Genomic DNA, 21,332 nt, shown 5'->3' on the forward strand with positions numbered 1-21,332 from the left:
TACATTACTTGTCGTCTACTGATCCTGCGTTACAGCCTGTATCCTAGCACAGAGATGCATTCACACTATTACAAATTTCAGGGCTGAAAGCTTCCAGGATTTAATTGTAACTAAAATATTTAGATAGCGGAGGGTGAGAAAAGATATTTTTTTAAAAACATTGGCCCACTGCATTGCATGTATTTTAGATACCTAAAAGGGTTTTATAACTCATGATTTAAAAAGCTAAAAATAAAATGTAAAAAACTAGCATAGTCACTCATTGATCCCCTATCGTTCCTCTCCTAGAGTCTCTTCTATTCCTCACTGGTCTCTTATGGCTAGAACAAGTACGTGACCTCTTCTGCCAATCACTAGTCACAGTGCGGACACATCCGTCAAAATAAGTAGCCAGAAGGGAAACCAAAGAGACCAGTAGGGATCTTGGGCAGTGATAGGAGATATGTAGCAGGGGGGATTGGTTGGTGGGTATGAATTTATTATTAGTTTATTAGGCCATGTTGCATGTATCGTCTAATAAAATAAGCAGGGGTGGAAAAACTCCTTTAATCAATTTAAAATTCATAAAAAGCATATCTCATTTTATTTTTTCTCTGACAAGTATGTGTGCTTATGAGAGTTGTTCGTATAAACCAGGGGTGGGGAACCTCCGATTCGAGGACTGTTTATGGCCCATGATATTATTTCTTCCAATCCCCAGGAAGACTGCAGTGCTTGGGTCGCTGGTCCCATTTTGCCTGCTGCCAACCCTTTAAATCTATCTTAGACTGTGAATGAGCATGTGCATGCAGTGTGCACTTCTAAATGCCACTGTGCATGCAACGAAAAATTACGTACTCACGCTGGTCTTGTCATCGTTTGTGGGCGGAGTTAGCACACATTGTGCTCCTGTCCCTTTCCTAATTATGATGTTAGCTGTTGCAGTGTCTCCTATGTAATATAGCAGTATCCTTTCTGATATATATAGAGCAATCTCTGTGTCTCCTATGTGATGTACACTACCGTTCAAAAGTTTGGGGTCATTTAGAAATTTCATTATTTTTGAAAGAAAAGCACATTTTTTTTCAATGAAGCTAATAACATTAAATGAATCAGAAATACACTCTATACATTGTTAATGTGGTAAATGACTATTCTAGCTGCAAATGTCTTGTTTTTATTGCAATATCTACATAGGTGTATAGAGGCCCATTTCCAACAACCACCACTCCAGTGTTTTAATGGTACATTGTGTTTGCTAACTGTGTAAGAAGGCTAATGGATGTTTAGAAAACCCTAGAAAACCCTTGCACAATTATGTTAGCCCAGCTGAAAACGGTTTGGCTGATTTGAGAAGCTATAAAATTGACCTTCCTTTGAGCTAGTTGAGAATCTGGAGCATTACATTTGTTTGTTCTATGAAACTCTCAAAATGGCCAGAAAAAGATAACTTTCATGTGAAACTTGACAGTCTATTCTTGTTTTTAGAAATGAAGGCTATTCCATGCGAGAGATTGCCAAGAAACTGAAGATTTCCTACAACGGTGTGTACTATTCCATTCAGAGGAGAGCACAAACAGGCTCTAACCAGAGTAGAAAGAGAAGTGGGAGGCCCCGCTGCACAACTGAACAACAAGACAAGGACATTAGAGTCTCTAGTTTGAGAAATCGATGCCTCACAGCTCCTCAACTGGCAGCTTCATTTAATAGTACACGCAAAACGCCAGGGTCAACGTCTACAGTGAAGAGGCGACTCTGGGATGCTGGCCTTCAGGGCAAAGTGGCAAAGAAAAAGCCATATCTGAGACTGGCTAATAAAAGGAAAAGATTAATATGGGCAAAAGAACACAGACATTGGACAGAGGAAGATTGGAAAAAAGTTTTATGGACAGACGAATGAAAGTTTGAGGTGTTTGGATCACACAGAAGAACATTTGTGAGATGCAGAACAACTGAAAAGATGCTGGAAGAGTGCCTGACTTCATCTGTCAAGCATGGTGGAGGTAATGTGATGGTCTGCGGTTGCTTTGGTGCTGGTAAAGTGGGAGATCTGTACAAGGTAAATGGGATTTTGAATAAGGAAGGCTATCACTCCATTTTGCAATGCCATGCCATACCCTGTGGACAGCGCTTGATTGGAGCCAATTTCATCCTACAACAGGACAATGACCCAAAGCACACCTCCAAATTATGCAAGAACTATTTAGGGAAGAAGCAGGCAGCTGGTATTCTATCTGTAATGGAGTGTCCAGCGCAGTCACCAGATCTCAACCCCATTGAGCTGTTGTGGGAGCAGCTTGACCGTATGGTAAGCAAAAAGTGCCCATCAAGTCAATCCAACTTGTGGAGGGGCTTCAGGAAGCATGGGATGAAATTTCTCAAGATTACCTCAGCAAATTAACAGCTAGAATGCCAAAGGTCTGCAATGCTGTAATAGCTGCAAAGGGAGCATTCTTTGACGAAAGCAAAGTTTGGAGGAAAAAATTATTCTTTCTAATAAAAATCATTATTTCTAACCTTGTCAATGTCTGGACTATATTTTCTATTCATTTTGCAACTCATTTGATAAATAAAAGTATGAGTTTTCATGGAAAACACAAAATTGTCTGGGTGATCCCAAACTTTTGAACGGTAGTGTATATTCACCGGCCCCAGCATTTCCTATGTGATGTATATATACCAGCCCTAGTGTTTACTATGTGATGTATATACAGCAGTCCCAGTGTATCCTATGTGATGTATACAGCAGTCTCTGTGTCTCCGATGTCATGTATATACACCAGTCACAGTGTTTCATATGTGATGTATACACAGCAGTCCCAGTGTATTCTATGGGATGTATACAGTAGTCCCAGTGTATCCTATGTGATGTATACTGCAATCTCAGTGTCTCCTATGTGATGTACACAGCAGTCTCAGAGTCTCCTGTGTGATGTATACTGTAGACCAGAGGTCCCCAACCGCCGGTCCGCGGACCAGGACCGGGCCGTTGGGGTTTTTCAGCCAGTCCGCGGCGCCGCTGACAGCTAGCTCCGCGGCCCTGCGCCTGGTCAGAGCTCGCTCTGTGTGGATTTATAATGTTTTCTGCCATAGCCGTGACAGCTCGCAGCTCCCGGCAGAGAACATTATGCAGGACGGGGTGGGGCGTCGGGCGGGTCTTAGTGACGCGGCCCTCCTGCACAGCATGGTGTGTTCCTGACGGGGTGGGGCGGCAGGCTCTCCTCACTGACACGCCCCCGGCAGAACATGTTATGTGGGGCGTGCTGGGGCAGCAGACTGGCTTCAGTGACGCGGCTCCCGGTACCGGTGTTCAGTGTGTAGCGCTGCTAAGCAGCAGCGCTGTATACACTGACGCTCAATGTACAATGCTGCTACTTAGCAGCGCTGTACACCGAGGTCCCGCCAGCATCCTCCCCATACAGCTCCACCCCTCCATAACCCCACCCCCATATGACCAAAGCCCCGCCCCCACCCCCACCGGGCCATGGAAAACTGGTCTTGCTTAAAGCCGGTCCCTGGTGCAAAAAAGGTTGGGGACCTCTGCTGTAGACCTCGAACTGCTTGAGTTCTTTAAATGAACCATGAGCAGTGATGAATTTTCCACTGTGAGGAGACCTGCAGTGTAATATACATCAGTGTTTGGAACAACTTACTGCTGCAAGCCATTCTTTACAAAAATTGTCATCGCAAAGAGTCGACTGCACTCTAGACCAACAAATGTAAACTGGAAAAGCAGTTACAAGTAGCAACATCATCAATGCCACCTAATATCACAGCCGCACCAAAGAGAAGCAGTTCCTGCCATCACATTAGTGGTAAGTTAATTGTTTGACCAGGATAATTGTTAAGTTGATAATTCTGTACAGCCTGCGAATGATGGTTTACATATCTATATGGCTCTTGGCAGAAAAAAAGGTTCCCCATCCCAGCTATAGACTTTTTATACTTGCAGGACTAATATTTTGACATCTTTGCAACTGTATCACTGCTACTCTTTATGACAATACCTTAGAACTCAATGAATTATTAAACAGAAATTCTCCCATTCATAGAATTTGAAGCTGCAGACCGAGTACCAGCATGAACCACTAAAACAGGTGGTGTGTTTTAGGTTCGCTCAGATTTCCATGGAAGCCATCCACAGGAATTACTTCATAGATTAGTAAGCATCATCTGTGAAGTAATGGATAAAAGGGTTTGTCCCATAAAAAATAATTGCAGGAAGAAAAGGAAAAAATCTCCAGAGTTGAAAACAAGATGAATGTAAATAAAACATTGCCTTTATTTCTTCAATTAAAAAGCATCATAGCTTGTACCCCACAGAGAACTGGTTAAACCAACGCATTTTGGCGGTTAAGCATTAATCGGTTTAACCAGTTCTCTGTGGTATACAAGCTTTTTAATTGAAGAAATGAAGGCAAAGTTTTACTTACAATCATCTTGCTTTCAACGCTGGAGATTTTTTCCTTTTTTTCCTACAATTTACCCTGACCCGCTCTGCGTTGACTGTGTCATATCCAGGTGCATCATTTATGGTGAACTGTCCGTCTCTCTTTTTGCAAAAAAAATAATTAGCCCAAGGTTTAGCTTGCTACATGTCCAACAATCAGGAATTATCGCCCAAAAGGCAATGTTCAGGAGCACTAAGAATTGTTGCATGATATGTCGGACATTCAAATTAATAATCAGCTGTATATACAATAAATGGACATGACAGGTCTAAGTTTTGGCACATAAAGAGGCAGTCCAGAGAGAGGGATCTCCCTCTGTAACATTTATAAAAGGCATACGGACAGGGACATACCTTTCGAATATATAATTTTTAGACCTGTCTAAAAACAAGTTACTTTTCTTGTGCCCATGTTATATTATATTTAATTGCTTCAAAATCAATTTTTAAATATACATAGCCTATGTTTAGCTTAGGAAATTGTTCTAATCAATTCTTTGAATCAGATGGGAATATTTATTTTCCATAAGGGTATAAAGAAAAACATAATGGATTTAAGTGTTTCCAGAGCCAAGTCAATTGAAAAGCTATGAACAGTGCTTGTTAAAGCATGATGGTATATAGTAGTACTGTAACTATGCCACATTAGCTCTCACACTCAGTATCTAAATAACCTATGACACTGGAAATAGGGGTCAAAGAACAAGGCTGAAAGGCTGATAAGAGGGACAAAAAGTGAAATTTCCCTCCAAGTCTCTTAACTAGCAGCTTCAGATTGAATATACTACTGCTATGCTACAATAGGATTAAAGAATTTCCTATGTGTCCTGCTAACATTCATCAACCTACTGAGGTCGTTGCCATTTAAACCTCTACGCAATTATTCAGTGACACATTCTTAACTCAATAAAAAGTCCATAAGGTTTAGGCTAGGACACTTTGTGGTTTCCTTCATTGTCTTTACCTGCGGCTTGTGCCTATCTTCTAATGATAAACAGCTGTCTTGCCTAGATCTTTCTCATGCTTCACCTTTTTCCTATTTAGCAAACTTTTACCATTCCTAATTTTAAGAGACCCCACGCTTTCACAGAGACTTATAAAATCCATTCATTCATTACTCTCTTATCACCATTTATCTACGTGTCTTAAAATACTTCAGCGTATTCAGAAACTTTTCATTAACTACTCCTGTAGCTGCTCTTACTCTTTGCGTCCCTGTGTACTTGCAGAGATAATGACTTGATGATTGGCTCACCTAACTCTCGCTCTGGATAACCATGGATGTATATTTATAACATTGAAAGAAATGGTGAGCATTAACACCTAATGGCAGGACCCACTCAGGATCATCTTTGATCTAGGGGACCTGAAGAAATGCCGCACAGATTGGACAGCCATTTTTTAAATAACTCTCATTCTTAGTTTTGCTAAAAAGGTAAAGAAAACACTGAAGATGTGTAAGAGTAACACTGTAATAGCTAATGATATTGTAAAAGCTGAAAATTGCAGCATAATCCACACGTTCAACGCAAAGGATGGCATACATACATATGTAAGTGTTATTATAACCATCTAAAAAGCACACTTAGGCCGACAATACATTCATATTCAGGGTGTTCCAGCTTTGTGTTTTTCAATGTTTCATGACAATGGAATGTCAGTGTAATGATAAAATAAAGATAAAAGAATAAAGGTACAGAAACATAAAAAGCATAGCCTAGTGTGTAGAATAACCTCTGCACTGCTGACACTCTCACATTACACATGGACTTGGTTAACATGAAGACAATTAGGTGTTGTCAGGTTTTAAGTGTTGCAAAGCTTTTCAAATACTTTGCTTCACTTATTTTGTATTACCCAGGCTCACTTTACAACCAGTTATGGTGCACATTCAGAATCTCCCAACTATGTGCTCATAGACATTATTGGACCAACCTGTTTGGTGAGTAGTATGTGTCATGGTCCAACAGCCACAACTGTATTGAATTCTATAGAGCCCATTTCACATCAGTATACAAAAATGAGCTAAGTACTGGTAACTTTACTTAGCTTTTCTATAGACTAAAACTTTAAAATTTAATAATCATCTGTGACAATAAAAGTATATCTCAAAGATGAAGTGAGCTGTTTATTACTATAATATAGGGCTTTCTCTTACACTCACAAAATGCAATTTCAATAAAAATACCACTGTTGAATCAAAAGATCCAGACGACTATAGTCAGCCAGTGACTATAAAATTTGAGAATATAGTCTGCTCTCTTAGATCTTAGATTTCCCGGTTGCCTAAAATATGGTCAGATCATTTGGCAACAAACAATATGCACCTGAAAATATTCCAGAGGATTACACTTACCAGTCTCTGTATTCTTGGCATCACTGTGAATATGTAATTTACGAGGCTTGTCTACCACCATTGTCACAAGACTGTAAAACATGAAATAAACCTTGGCTTTAGTTGCTTGAGCATACAAGTTATACAAATCAAGCTTTCATATGCAATGCATAAAAATATGACAAAAGAAGACAAACCATCCTAGGAGAACCCAACAAAGATGATTCCGAAGGGCTCAAGACTGAAGTTTCATAGATGGGTATAAATAGACCTTCTGTTTATTGTGTGACTGAATTGCTTGGAGTTAGACCAAGGGCCCAAGCTGTGTAAAGCATTATACCAACTAATAGACCACTGGCATTTTTCATAGATAGTTGAATTCAGCATATGAAGTTACTAATACAGTATTTCTGACACTCCTTGGCTTTTCTTCCAAATATACAGTAATGAACAAAGCTATGGGGAAACACCTTTTAATCACTGAATTCAGATTTTTCATTCAGTCCCATTGCCACAAGTGTACAAAATCCAGCCCCTAGTCATGTAATCTGCCTTTACTAACATTTGGCACAAAATGGCTTGCTCTAAAAAACTCATTGAATTTGACAATGGCGCTGTAATACGATGAAACTGTGCTAACAAGTCAGTTTCTTCCCCCTATATATCCCATTGTGACGCCTCTTCTCGGAAGCCCCTTGTTTACCCTGGGAGATGGGGGACTCGGAGTCAGGTCCTGTGATGGAGAGATGGGGTGCAGCCGGGGCCCGGACCCGCTCCGTGCCCAGGGCCGTCACAATTTAAAAAGGATGGTACGGGCTTATCCGGGTTGAGTGGCTGGTTACGACTACACCACCTGTGGCACCTGGTGAGAGGCCACCAGCGCCGCTGCAGTCCGCTGAGGCATGGTGGTATGGCGGCCGTCGTTGTTACTACTCCCCACAGGCGGAGCAAGGCCTCAGGGCAGAGAGACAGGATGGAGGGGGTAGTAGTAGAGGAGACCGGGTGCTGCGTAATGCGGTGTAGCGCAGAATAAAGAGTCCGGAGGCTATAGGGGTGAACTTCCAAGGCTTTACTCACATTAGAGATGGCAGAATGAAGGCGACTCCCTGCTCCTCGCGGAGTTCTGCGGTCACCAGAGACGAAGGGGGTCCGACAACCTCCGAGTAAGTCCAGTGTTAAATCAGGACCCCGCACCGGAGAGTTCCTAAACTACAGACCGAGTGCTTTCCTGTCTGTGTGTGTAGATAGGCCGGGTCTCCCTCTGAACTCCTCTCAGAAAAAGTGCACGGGTGGCAGGTCCGCTCCTTCTGATACCCGGTAGGATCCTCAGGGCCTACCTGGCTTCCCCGACCAGGACATGGAGTAGCAAGGTCGGGTGTCGGGGGCCGGTACCCCTCTTGCAGCCGGACTCCCTTTGAATATATCAGGTGGTAAGGACAGGTGGCGTATACCGCTCCGTCTGCATCCTCCCTGGGGTCCATTTGCTGTGGAGCTACACTCTTAAGCTCCGGGCCTTCTTGGTCGTGGTCCTAGACCGGGTTAAGACATTCCTTGTCTACAACCTTCCCCTCGACCCAAGGCCAAGGTACGAGGGCCGTGTCTCCATCCGCTGAAGGTCCACACAGGATCCACGTTCAGGGTGGGAGATCACAGTAATTCTCAGTTCAAAGACCCATCAAAAGACTTATAACCAAAAATGGCTTTTTATTAAATATGAAATTTTAAGTGTCACTAAAATGTGAGTCCTCCACCCTCACCCACTAAATGGTTCCCCTAACTCTTGGTTCCCCAGTCTCCCTGTAACCAGGAGGGCAGCACCTAGTGCATTCTAGCCCCCTCTGGTGGAGAAAGTGTGGTGTTAGATGTGGAGGTGGAGTCCTGACCATCACACTGTTCTTACCTCAGAGGAGGAACACTACACTCCATTAGAGAAGTGCAGCATCCCTGTGGCGGTCGAACCCTCAGGGGCGCCACACCATGATCAACTGTGAGTGATATTAATTGAAGGTAGAAGCGTTTAGGAACCACAGGAACACAGTCATGAAGTGGCAGACTACTTAAAGTAACAAAACGAGGTCACCAAGTGCAGAGGCGCAAAGTGTATAAAAGTCAACTCAATAACTGCACTTACAAATCTCCTTTTGCACTAAAATGAGCACAATAACTGTACCCCAGTACTTCATCAACCACAATGCCAAGCTTCAGATGTGATGTAATTCCGCTGCACAGGTCCATGCTGGCATGGTTGGGTGAGTTTGGTATGGAAGAACATGACTGTCCGCATAGAACCCTGACCTCAACCTCATTGAACAATTTATTAGAGATTGTGAGCCAAGCCCTCTCATCCATTAGAGTCATACATTGTGGCCCTCTCATCCATCAGTCATACATTGTGATCCTATCATCCAACATCAGTGTCTGACCTCACCTTATATATTTAAATATTGGAGGGTGTTTGAGGAAATTTCTGCCCATCTCGAATGGTATTTGTGAGGTCAGACCCTGATGTTGGACTCTATAAAGGACTCTAGTAACATGCTTTGAGTGAAAATAAACATGAACATGAAAACATAATGAGCATCATGATGACTAAAAAAGAGAACACCCATCCTACTTAGTTTTGCATTCAGTCATGAAGGTTTTGAAGTCTGTCCAGTGGTCACATTATAATAAGTGGGTGTTTTTCCTACATATACTGTATGTAGCAAACAGTAGAAATGTCTCATGTCTCATAACAATGGTCACAATTCAGGTCTGGTTGGCTAAATATCAATATGCATATTACTATTGTACAGCAAGCATGTACAAGCTTACAAAAGAATCTGCCGTCATTCCTGACATGGCTGTTTTCATAAATACTTGTGTTCCCTATAAAATACCATTGCTGGAGCATCTTTTCATATATACGTAAATGTACATTGTACTATTCCTCTCTGATTCCTCCTGTAAATATATAAATAAACTGATAATTGATAACTGGGTTCCTGGTTTCAGTTCCAAATATCAAAACGACTTGTCTTTACCCAGCCTGACAAAGTTTATGTTTCTGCATGGGTGATATCTACATTATAATGGAGCGCTGCGTTTCTTCGTATAGACAAAGGGAATGGTAATGTTCATTTATTCTTACATTTCTAAAAGGAAAAACAGAGGAAGGACACAATGCAGATTTGTAAAGAAAGGTGATCAGTAATTGTTATGTTATGGGAAATGTAAGTTTCCAAAATCATATGTGGGACCCTGTTTGGAGTCAGGATAATTTTAGTGATCTGGTCTGGGGTCTGATTTGACTTCACTGCGGGTCTGGGGTCTGGATACATTTATGCATCTAGTCGGGAACTGAATTATTTTAGAGATCTGGTCTGGGACTAAATTATTTTAAGAAACTTCCTTCTAGGGATCTGGTCTGGCATCTGAATCTGGTCTAGGGACTGAATTACTTTTAGGGGTCTGGTTTGGAGTGTGAATGAGTTTAGATATTGGGTATTGGTAACTCAGCTGAGGTCTGAATGAGATTTGCATCCGGTTCACATAATTGTGAGTTCTGGATTGAAGTATTTAAGTGTCTGCCTGTCCTGTTTTATTCCACTAACAAGTAATAATACTTTAGCACTGCAGCCTTGCAGTGCTGGGGTCCTGGGTTCAAATCCCACCAAGGACAACATCTGCAAGAAGTTTCTATGTTCTCCCCGTGTTTGCGTGGGTTTCCTCCGGGTTCTTCGGTTTCCTCCCACACTCCAAACACATACTGTTAGGCTATGTGCCCACGATGCAGAAATGTTGCATATTTTTTCCGCTTCTCCCTGGCAGGAAAAACGCATGCGGATTTTACATGCGTTTTTCCTGCCAGGTAGAAGCGTTTGTCAAGCGTCTTTGCATGCATTTCTGTATGCGGGTTATCAAGCGCTTTTCCAAGCGATTTTAGCAAAACTTGGAAAAGTCCTTGACAACTTGGTCACACTATATACTGTAAATCCATGCAACCGGTATGGATTTATATAGTGTGACCAAGTAATAGTTAAAAAAAAAGAATAAAAATGGTAAAAAATAAAAAATAAAGATTATACTTACCTTCCGATGGCCCCCGGTATTTTCTCCGCTCCGTCTGGTATGTTGTATGGGTCGCGGTGGTGTGAAAGGACCTGCGATGACAGGTCAGCGGTCTCGTGACCTGTCACATGACTAAATGACGTCATGGCAGGTCCTCACACCACCGTGACCCATACAACAGACCGGATGCATCGCTGAGGAGACCAGGGGCCATCAGAAGGTAAGTATAATGTTTATTTTTTATTTTAAATTCTTTTTTTTAACAGGTTCTATGGTATTTGGGTCTGGAGGAGAGTCTCCTCTTCTCCAGACCCGGGTACCATTGTCACATAGAATGGCATAATATCCGTGTGTGCAAATGTGCTGACACCGATATTAAGCATTTCAATGCAAGTCAATGGCAGCAATTACGCTGCGTGTCTGCAAAATTAATGGACATGCTGCGTATTTTTCCGCAATGATAAACCACAGCGGAAATTTCCACCGCATGTGCACAGCACATGCGGATTATCATTGGGGACCATGGGGCACGTATTACCAAGAGTTTTTTAAGCTTTTTCGCCGCGGAAATTCCGCCACAAAAACGCTTGAAAAATGCATAGTGGGCACGCAGCCATAGGGAACTTAGATTTTAAGCCCCAATGGGGACAGTGACAATAATGTCTGTAAAGTGCTGCAGAATATTATAGCACTAAATAAGCAAAGCATAATAAATAATAAGTTTTGATGTAAATAGACCTAAAAAATGTTTGCGAAAGGTTAATAAAACCAACATCTTTACTATCGGTGTTTAGAGCAGACCTTCACTTGACTATAGACCAAGAGGTAAGCGAATATTTACAACAACAAGTTAAAGGGGTGCTCCAGTGAAGATAAGTTATCACCTATCCACAGGTAATAATTTATAGATTGGTAGATCGGTGGGGGTCTGAGTGCTGGGGCATGAACCAACTGACAGAATGGAGATGTTTTAACTCCAAAGGGACAATTCTATTCCCCCATGGAGGAGGAGTGCACATGCCTGATCACCGCTACATTCATTCCCTATGTGGCTGCTGAGCGCTGCACTTGGATTTTTCACCATGGATTGGTGATAACGACTTATCCTTACTGGACAACCCCTCTGTGTTTATTGGACTAAAAGGATGCTAGATGATTTCACTGCATTTCTGGATTTTGAGTATCACAGGACGCAGGTCAGGTTTAGATACCGCATTCACGTTTTGCACTTATTCCTGTCACTCAGATGACCTCTACACTCCGCTTCCTGATATTTATAGCAACATGATTTTCACACATCAGCCATGGACATTACAGATCATTCGTCATTTATAGATTAAAATTGAACAGCTTTGATAAGTCATTTTTTTTTTAACATGAAGAAAGCAAAAATTATTATTGTTATTCTACACTTTATGTATCAAGAGTGTATTCACATTACATTTTACCACTACATTTTTAATATGCTCCTGGCAAGTCCTGCCACATAAGCTGCATCCATAGGGCCCATTCACACAGCCTATGCGAAAAGGATGACATAAGAGTCAGAATTCAGAAGAAATTTACGGTATGAAACACTCTTGACTTAGATCAAAGGCTCAAATATAAAGCAAATTGATATATAGACAAATCCCACAGAATATCTGATTGCAATCATTGATTTCCGTTCTGCTTTCACTTGTAAATCACAATACAATTGTAGTGAACAGTTCTTGTGCACCACTCCATGAACTCCGTGCTCTCTTGGGGCAACTCTCCACCACATTGCCGGGAAGTCCAACAAAAAGGCACCGGATATATTCCTCAATAAGCTTCTTTATTAACCAAAACATATATAGGATAAAAAGGTGCAACGTTTCGCCCACAAATGGTCTATGTCAAGTCATAAATTGAAACAGAGCATACACTGTGCTTCAATTTATGCTCCATTTCAATTTACAGCGGCATAAAGGCCCTTTGTGGCTTGTGTTATTTTTAATCCTATATATGTTTTGATTAATAAAGAAGCTTTCAGAGGAATATATCCAATGTCTTGATCACTTCTTGTTTCACAGCTGTAAATATAGACATCTGGGTCCAATAACAAGAGTCACTTTGGATCCAAGACCCTTTTCTTGTAGTGAAGATGTTATAGTTCTACTAATGCTACAGCCCCACTATCAGTATTTGGTCAGTATTTTACATCAGTATTTGTAAGCCAAAACCAGGAGTGGGTGATAAATACAGAAGTGGTGACGTGTTTCTATTATACTTTTCCTCTGATTGTTCCTCCCCTGGTTTTGGCTTACAAATACTGAGGAAAAATACTGACCAAATACTGATAGTGGGGCCATGGCCTTAACCTCAGACTCCTCCTGTTTGCAAGCATAGAATGATAGAATGAATTATTGTAGTGGATGCATTTATCTGTGTAACCATAACATCAAACTCCCACGTTTTAGCTTTCAGGCAGCGCTGCTATTGTCCCATCTGTAAATATATGATATTGTTGTTCTTAAAAAGACATTTTGCAGTGCCTTATATGTGACAGGGACTCGTTGTGCTTCAGTGTATGGCAGTTGTTCCAACTCGGAAAGAATGGGGCTCTAAAAAATGTCCAGGTAGATTGGAGCATGCACGCAACCGCACTCCTCACAGTTGAGTAGGACTGTGGTTCTCCAGTTGGGACAACCGATTCCGTGCTTCTACAGGAAAATACCTCTTTCATAAAGCATTTGATCAAGCATGTCGGAACATTTGGAATATGTCAGACGAAACCTCTGGGTACATCTGCAGGAAATTAGAGGCATAAAGAAGTATAGGAGAGGAGTCTATCAGTGCCCTATTACAGCTTTGAATAACTTGGAAGTTGTTCTGAGCCCTAATATGACCATATGTCCGAGGCCTGAAGGAATTAAACACCATATAAAAAAGGAGCATTTATGAACACTATATTATAGCTTTGCTATGTATCTATTCCCTGATATATTATGTGGCTTCACTTAAAGCCATTCGATTTGAATCCAACAATAGAGAAAAGAATGTAATTACATTAAAATATTTTATTTAGCCGGAAAGGGCCTTGAGAAGTTACTTCTCATCTAGAAGTATGTTCTCCCCAAGGTGCAAACACTAACAGACACACACCAACCATACTTAGTGGTATGACCTGCTAACTGAAAATATAAGTTACAAAAAAAAGCTGTATATTGGTTGTAAGTAGGATGAAATGCAAGTACAGAAAGTTTCAGGTAGCATGTTTATAGCAGTAAGTCATCCTGCCACTGCTATGTTATGTTTGGTCGAAACCACTGTAAGTTCTATGACTAATACAATTTAACCTTCATATTGATGAAAGATGAACACATCCTAGACAGACCTCCTACACCAGCCTCACCACAAAACAAAGCTTTGCATTCTGGGTTAGGCCAGGTTCACATCTAGGTTGGTGTCTATTAAGAGCCTCTTTCATAGGTTCCATCATTTTTACCAGACAAAATGGTGCAGCATGCTAAAATGATGCACACCATGATGGAAACCCAATGGTTACTTTGGGGTTTGCAAGGTTTCTTCCTACAAAATGCAGATGAAAACATGACACCTAATGCACATGTAAACATAGCCCTAAAATAAATCTGTTGCCAAGTTTTTGCTACCCCATCTGAAAGTAGCATGATGTAGGGGCAGAGACCCTGATTCTAGGGATGTACCACTTACTGGGCCGCTTGCCGCAGTTTTGATACAAATACTGATTTATTTGTTGCAGATCTACAGGTTCTTTGAATGCTGAGCACCGTATAATCCCGCCCACACCATTGATTGGCAGCTTTCTGTGTATGCTCTGCATAGGCAAAAAAAAGCAGCCAATAAGTGCTAGGGGTAAGATTTTACAGAGTTTATAAATATGGAGGGGATACATGGTAGCAGATTGACTAGTTTTCTAGTGATAATCTCATGATGATGAAACAGTGATTTTATAAATTAACAGCACGCAGCCCAGTAAGTGAAACATTGCTGGAATCAAGGACTTTGTCTCTACATCATGCTGCTCTTAGATTAGGGGACAAAAAAAGGTGACAGATTCTCTTTAAAATTATCAGCAGAGAGTAAACTCTTAGATGCCATAGTCAATAGTGACCGTGCCATCTAAGCAGGGGCATAATGAGGGGACCCGCTGGCACCGGCACCTATTTCAGCTGGATGTGTGTCCGAAGACGCACATTAAACTGAACTGCATTGCGCCGTAGAGACCCATCGTGTTTATTTGCACTGCAACACATGCTGCCGGCCAATCTGAGGCCAGCAGCTGATGTAGGCATGCCTGTGACTGGGGGTGCATGGCAGTGACATCATGCACTGCCCAGCTGCCGGTTACAGAAGAGGACACTACATGGTGTGGGAGTGGGCGCAAGGTGAGTAGAATCGTTTATTTTTTTATGAGTTAAAGAACAGTGGAAGAATGGTGGAAATATATACTAGGATAAGGTGCATATATATCAAGATGGGCCCAGAATTGGAGACATATATACCAGGATGGTGGACATATATACTAGGAAGGAGCCCAGGATGGGAGACCTACAGTTGAAACCAGAAGTTTACATACACTATATAAAAAGACACATATGTATGTGTTTCTCATATCTGACATGAAATCAGAATAAACCTTTCCTGTTTTAGGTCAATTAGGATTACCATAATGTTTAATATTTTCCAAATGCCAGAATAATGAGACAGAGAGAATGTTTTAAGGCATTTTTATTACTTACTGCAAAGTCAAAAGTTTACATACACTAAGATTACTATGCCTTTAAACAATTCTGGACTGCCCATATGATGACGTCATGTGTTTTGAAGCTTCTGATAGTTTTTTTGGCAACATCTGAGTTAATTACAGACACACCTGTGGATGTATTTTAATGCACACCTGAAACACACTGCTTCTTTGTGTAGCATCATGGAAAATTCTAAAGACATCAGCCAAGAAATCAAGAAGATAATTGTGGACTTGCACAAGCCCAGCTCATCTTTGGCTACAATTTCAAGATACCTGAAGGTGCCTCGTTCATCTGTACAAACAATTATACGCAAGCACAAACAAGATGGGAATGTCCATCCATCATACCGCTCAGGAAGGAGACGGGTTCTGTGTCCCAGAGATGAACGTGCTTTGGTCCAACATGTGCATATCAACCCAAGGACAAAAGCAAAAGACCTTGTGAAGATGATGGTGGAAGCTGGTAAGATTGTGTCAATATCCACAGTGAAACGAGTACTGTATCATCATGGGCTGAAAGGCCACTCTGCCAGGAAGAAGCCATTACTCCAAAAGAAACATAAAAAAGGCAGATTAATGTTTGCAAATGCACATAGGAACAAAGACCTTAATTTTTGGAGACATGTCCTGTGGTCTGATGAAACTAAAATTGAACTTTTTGGGCATAATGACCATCATTACATTTGGAGGAAAAAGGGAGAAGCTTGGAAGCCTAAAAACACCATCCTAACTGTGAAACACTGGGGTGGCAGCATCATGTTGTAGGGTTGTTTTGTTGCAGGAGGGACTGGTGCACTTCAAAAAAGATGGCATCATGAGAAAAGTAGATTATGTGTCAATACTGAAGCAACAGCTTCAGACATCAGCCAGGAAGTTAAAGCTTGGGAGGAAATGGGTCTTCCAAATGGACAGTGAACAGAAGCATATTGCCAAAATGGTAACAAAATGGCTTAAGGATAACAAAGTCAATGTTATAGAGTGGCCAGCACAAAGCTCTGATCTCAATCCTATTGAAAATTTATGGGCAAAGCTGAAAAGGCAGGTGCGAGCAAGGCGACCTACAAACCTGGATCAGTTACACCAGTTTTGTCATGAGGAATGGGCCCAAATTCCGACCAACAATTATGAGAAGCTTGAGGAAGGATATCCCAAACGTTTGACCCAAGACATTCAGTTTAAGGGCAATGGTACCAAATACTAATGAAATGTATGTAAACTTTTGACTTTGCAGTAAGTAATAAAAATGCCTTAAAACATTCTCTCTCTCTCATTATTCTGGCATTTGGCAATTATTAAAAATTATTGTAATCCTAATTGACCTAAAACGGGAAAGATTTATTCTGATGCCATGTCAGATATTGAGAAAAACATGCATATGTGTCTTTTTATATAGTGTATATAAACTTCTGGTTTCAACTGTATATATACCAGGATGATACCATTATGGGGGACATATATACCAGGATAGGAGATAAATACTGTATACCAGGATAACCACAGGATTGGGGATATATATACCAGGATGTGAGACGAATATACCGGGATGGGCCTAGGATAGGAGACATATATACCAAGATGGGAGACATATATACCAGGATGGGTCTAGGATGGGAGACATATATACCAGAATTGGGGACATGTATATCAGGAAGAAGCCCAGGATGGGGGACATATATACCAGGATGGGGTCAGTATTAGATGTATATATACCAAGATGGGCCCAGGATGGGGGACATTACTACATAATGGGGGAGGGGAGGTAACACGTATGTCCTTATAGGATTTAGAATGCTACAAGCATCCATACATCTGATCAACATGTGAGGGGGGCAAGGTCCAAATTTTGCATCGTGGCCCATAGGACTCTAGTTACGCCATTGCATCTAGAGTATTAGACAGAAGAAGGGGTCTCAATGCGTGACCCTAATATGATCACAAGGTGTCAATAAGTTGACATAGCAGCCTGGTTCTAAGAAACTCCCAAGGGCAGCTAGGGACAGCCTTATAATATGCCTGTCAGTGGATTACTGAAAGGCTATAATGCTTTGTTATACATACCAGCATACCAAGGTTTTCATAAAAGCGTCAAATAATCGTACCTTGAACTACCCTTGAGTGACTAAAAAAATTAATTAACAACGTTTAATAAAGTTTATAGCAATTTTAAAGAAGTAAAAAAAAAAACACTGCAAAAAAAGACATTTTTTTTTCCACTATAATTGGATCTTTTATTCATAAGTTTAGAAATACCCCTTGTATGGTACCATCGCATTTATATTGATGAAAAATAGGATTGACAAATTATTTAGAACACACTGTACTTAAAAAATGCAATCCACCCCTCATTTTTTTTTAAAAGATACTCAATAATTTATATTTAATTAAAAATAGCTTTATTAGAAAATAAGACTTGTCCCACTAAAACATGCAGCTACATTGGTAGAATAAGAAGAAAAGTTCTGGCACTTTTTCATTAAAAATGAAATGGCACCGAGCCATAGAATTTATGCTGCAGGTGGACGACAGAAAGTAAAAATGACAAAAACTTGCCAGCATTGCTGTTTTATTTTTATTTCACCCTAAAAAGCAATAATTAATTAACAAGATACATGTACCCCAAATTGGCACCATTACAAAACATACAACTTCATCGACAGATCAGAAAAAATTCTCTAAATATTGTGATGAAAAAAAAAAAAAAAGATTCTGCCAAAAATAGGTACAATAATTAATAGGGGTAATGAGGTGGTCTGTGTTTAGTCTATAAGCATTTACCAAAAACAAGAACAGGTCTCTAATGATCTGGATAACAGTAAAAAAAATACTTTCTTTTATACAAGTGAAATGATTTAACCTGAAATCAGATATCTGCCAACAAGTTGTTGCTGAATATTAATCCTTTCAGGTTCAAACTTTATTCAGAGATTATGTGAAAGCTGACTTTAAGTGGGAAGGAATCCAGCCATCTGACTTACCTCAATTACAGCAGCTAAACCAGAGGAGCAAGTGCCAATCTCAAGGTGAAATAGCCAAAGCTTCCCATTTGTGTCAAGTAGCACTTAATATTTACATGAGTGTCAGTCAAGAAAGAAGAAGTGAGGACACTCGGATATTACGACACTTTGTACAGGAACAATAAGGTAATAACAAAAACAAAAATACAGCAGTAACAATGTAATAAAAAACTTCTTTTATTATATGGTGAAATTCACAAAACATTGAAATGACGTCAAATTACGCACTAAATTCAATCCCGAGGGTCAAGATTTCTTTTTTACTTCCAGAAGAAATGTAAAATCATCCAAAGTCACTCTACAGGACACCTTTGTCCCGGCTAAAAAAAAGTAGTATTTTGACCAAGACAGTTACAGCGTTATTTGTGTAAAGGTACAATATAGGGCACTTTATCAAGTCAGTCACAGACTCACAATTCATTGGTGGTCCCAGCATCCTCAGAAGGGGAACACATGGGATTACCATATGTCAACTGTTCCCCTACTGAAATGTTTAAATGGCGGGAAAGGTGTTTTTCCCGCCATTTTGCTCCTGCACATGTAGCATAATTCAAGGCTGTGGTAGGGGGGTAATACTGGCCAGTCCGGTGGCCTTCGCAGGGGAAGGTTAACTTTCCTGCACCGGCTACAGCCTGTGATTGGTTGCAGTATCTTGTAAATATGAGATGAGTAGGATAAGTTGGTGACACCGAAGGTCCGTGTCTGACCTCTGGCGTTTCCAACCAGGGAGATGCCCCACCCTCCGTCACTTGTTATTTGTCACGGCCTTGGGGTTAGTCATTCAGGTAACTGAATGGACAGCAAGCTTGGGTTAACGGGCTTGAGCTTTTGCTAAACTGTGGTGATTGGTGGTAAACTGTTGGATATGGAGGTCTAGAGTGTTTTGAAAATGTTTGGTTGGTATGATTAAAAATTTAAATAAAGGCCATGGCCAATTTTACTCACCAAGTCAACGTGTCAGGATGTTTCTTTTATTCACTGTATAGATAAGGTGTAAGTAATGTGTTGTGTAATGCCATGGATTCTGTGAACTTCAGAGATGTTTTGACTTTCTTAGGGCGCAGTCAGACGGCCTTATAACTCGTGCGAAGATCACATCGCAATGCTCGGACTGGCCGTCGGCTCTCCGGATCCAAGCGTGACAAACATGTATTACTATGCAGCTGACACACTCGAGTCGGGACAGCTGACGGCCAGTCAGAGCATTGCGATGTGATTGTCATCCGTGTTATACAGCCATCTAACTCTGCCCTTATCAAGAGAGATAACCAAGAATTTATAGGTTGCACAGGAAAATAAAGTGTTATTTTGGGATGCAATATAATTGTATGTTGTCCAACATGATAGCAGCATAGTTTTTGAAGCCTAAGTACTGCGCTGCTATTACACCAACATGTGTTCCAGCTCATTTCTTTGGTTTTGCTTCAGTTTTTAAGGCCAATTGGGCATATAATTAAGAAAAAAAAGTCCAAGAATCCGGCACTCAGTCTGGTGAATTTATTTACAGTTTGAGGCAAAGTGAATAGAAACGTTTCAGACCTTCACCAGTTACACACTAAATGGGTTGAAATAGATTCAGAAAGGTTCAAACATATAGAATATGCGTATCCAGCTCTTTGATTCAAGCATAAGCTTGTGTCTCAGGAAAAAATGAGCTTATTGCAGCCCGCAGGATGGCGACTCCCGTCGCTGTGATGACCAGACAGCATTTTTGCAGAGTTTTTTCACCCATAGAAAGCAATGAGAAAGTGAAAAATGCAACAAATGTTTTAGCGACATTTTTGGTGAATGAATGAAATTTTATTAATCATGTACCGTAGACAAAGGACATATATAATCTGCACACACACAAAAAAAACACTGCAAAAACATGTTGAAAAATGCAGCATTTTTACTGTCAAGCGAACAGGTTTTTGCTGCAGAAAAAAAACACAGCAAAATCACTGAATGTGAATAAAGCATAAGTGTATGTGCACATGATATCTTTTTTAAGTGGGTTCCAAGTTTCAGAAAATGATCAAAAGAATGAACATATGCATTTCTATGTAAAAACGACTTACTGTTCATATATTCAGTCTTCAGGCTTCTAAAAATCCTATGCGGTCAAAAGAATTGACATGTCCATTCTTTAGGCATTTTCGCTCAGAAGACACTCAATACTGTACAATAGAAGTTAATGGGAAAGCTCAAAAGATGCTGGTAGTCTTTTGGAGCATTTTGCTATGTTTTTGCTTAAAAAACGGTTAGAGGTATCCTCATTAATCAATGTACTGAAAAAACTGACCATAAAATGACAGTAAGGGTATGTGCAAGATGAAAACAGTTCATAGCAATGTGAAAACGATATTGCTGTGCACATGTCCCATCTTATATGTCATTTCTTTTCATTTATTCATGCCTTAATCCCTTAGATTAAGTGCACACTGAGACTTTCGCAGAGTTTTTTGAATAGGCTTTGGGACAGAAACTGGACGGAAACTGAGCGGAAATTCTCCAAATCCTCTTCCAAATCTCAAAACTCCTCAAAAACTTTGAGTTTCCACACAGTTTCTGCTCTAAAATATCAACAAAAACACTCCATGTGCATATTACCATGAAGCAGAAACTCTCCAAAACCTCCATAAAACTCAAAACTTCTCAAAAATTAGAAGGTTCTGCTCAGTGTCTGCTCCAAAAAGAGTCTGTGCACAAAGCCTAAGTTTTTTTGAGGAGTTTAGAGTCTGCTCAGTGGCTATGTGCATGTTGAGTATT

At 40.6% G+C, this 21,332-nt stretch overlaps 1 protein-coding gene across 4 annotated transcripts in view; it reads right to left on the bottom strand.

The window, feature by feature from the left end:
• ATXN1 (ataxin 1) overlaps positions 1-21,332 on the bottom strand; it is a 379,017-nt gene that overhangs the window by 222,899 nt on the left and 134,786 nt on the right. For all 4 annotated transcript variants that reach the window (XM_073678801.1, XM_073678804.1, XM_073678803.1 and 1 more), the window contains exon 3: positions 6,786-6,856. The gene's annotated coding sequence lies outside the window, so the exon portion shown is untranslated. The remainder of the gene's footprint in view (positions 1-6,785; positions 6,857-21,332) is intronic.

Source organism: Phyllobates terribilis, unplaced genomic scaffold, assembly GCF_046119375.1.
Source record: "Phyllobates terribilis strain yellow unplaced genomic scaffold, ASM4611937v1 Scaffold_4__5_contigs__length_816908805, whole genome shotgun sequence".
Lineage (NCBI taxonomy): Eukaryota > Metazoa > Chordata > Amphibia > Anura > Dendrobatidae > Phyllobates > Phyllobates terribilis.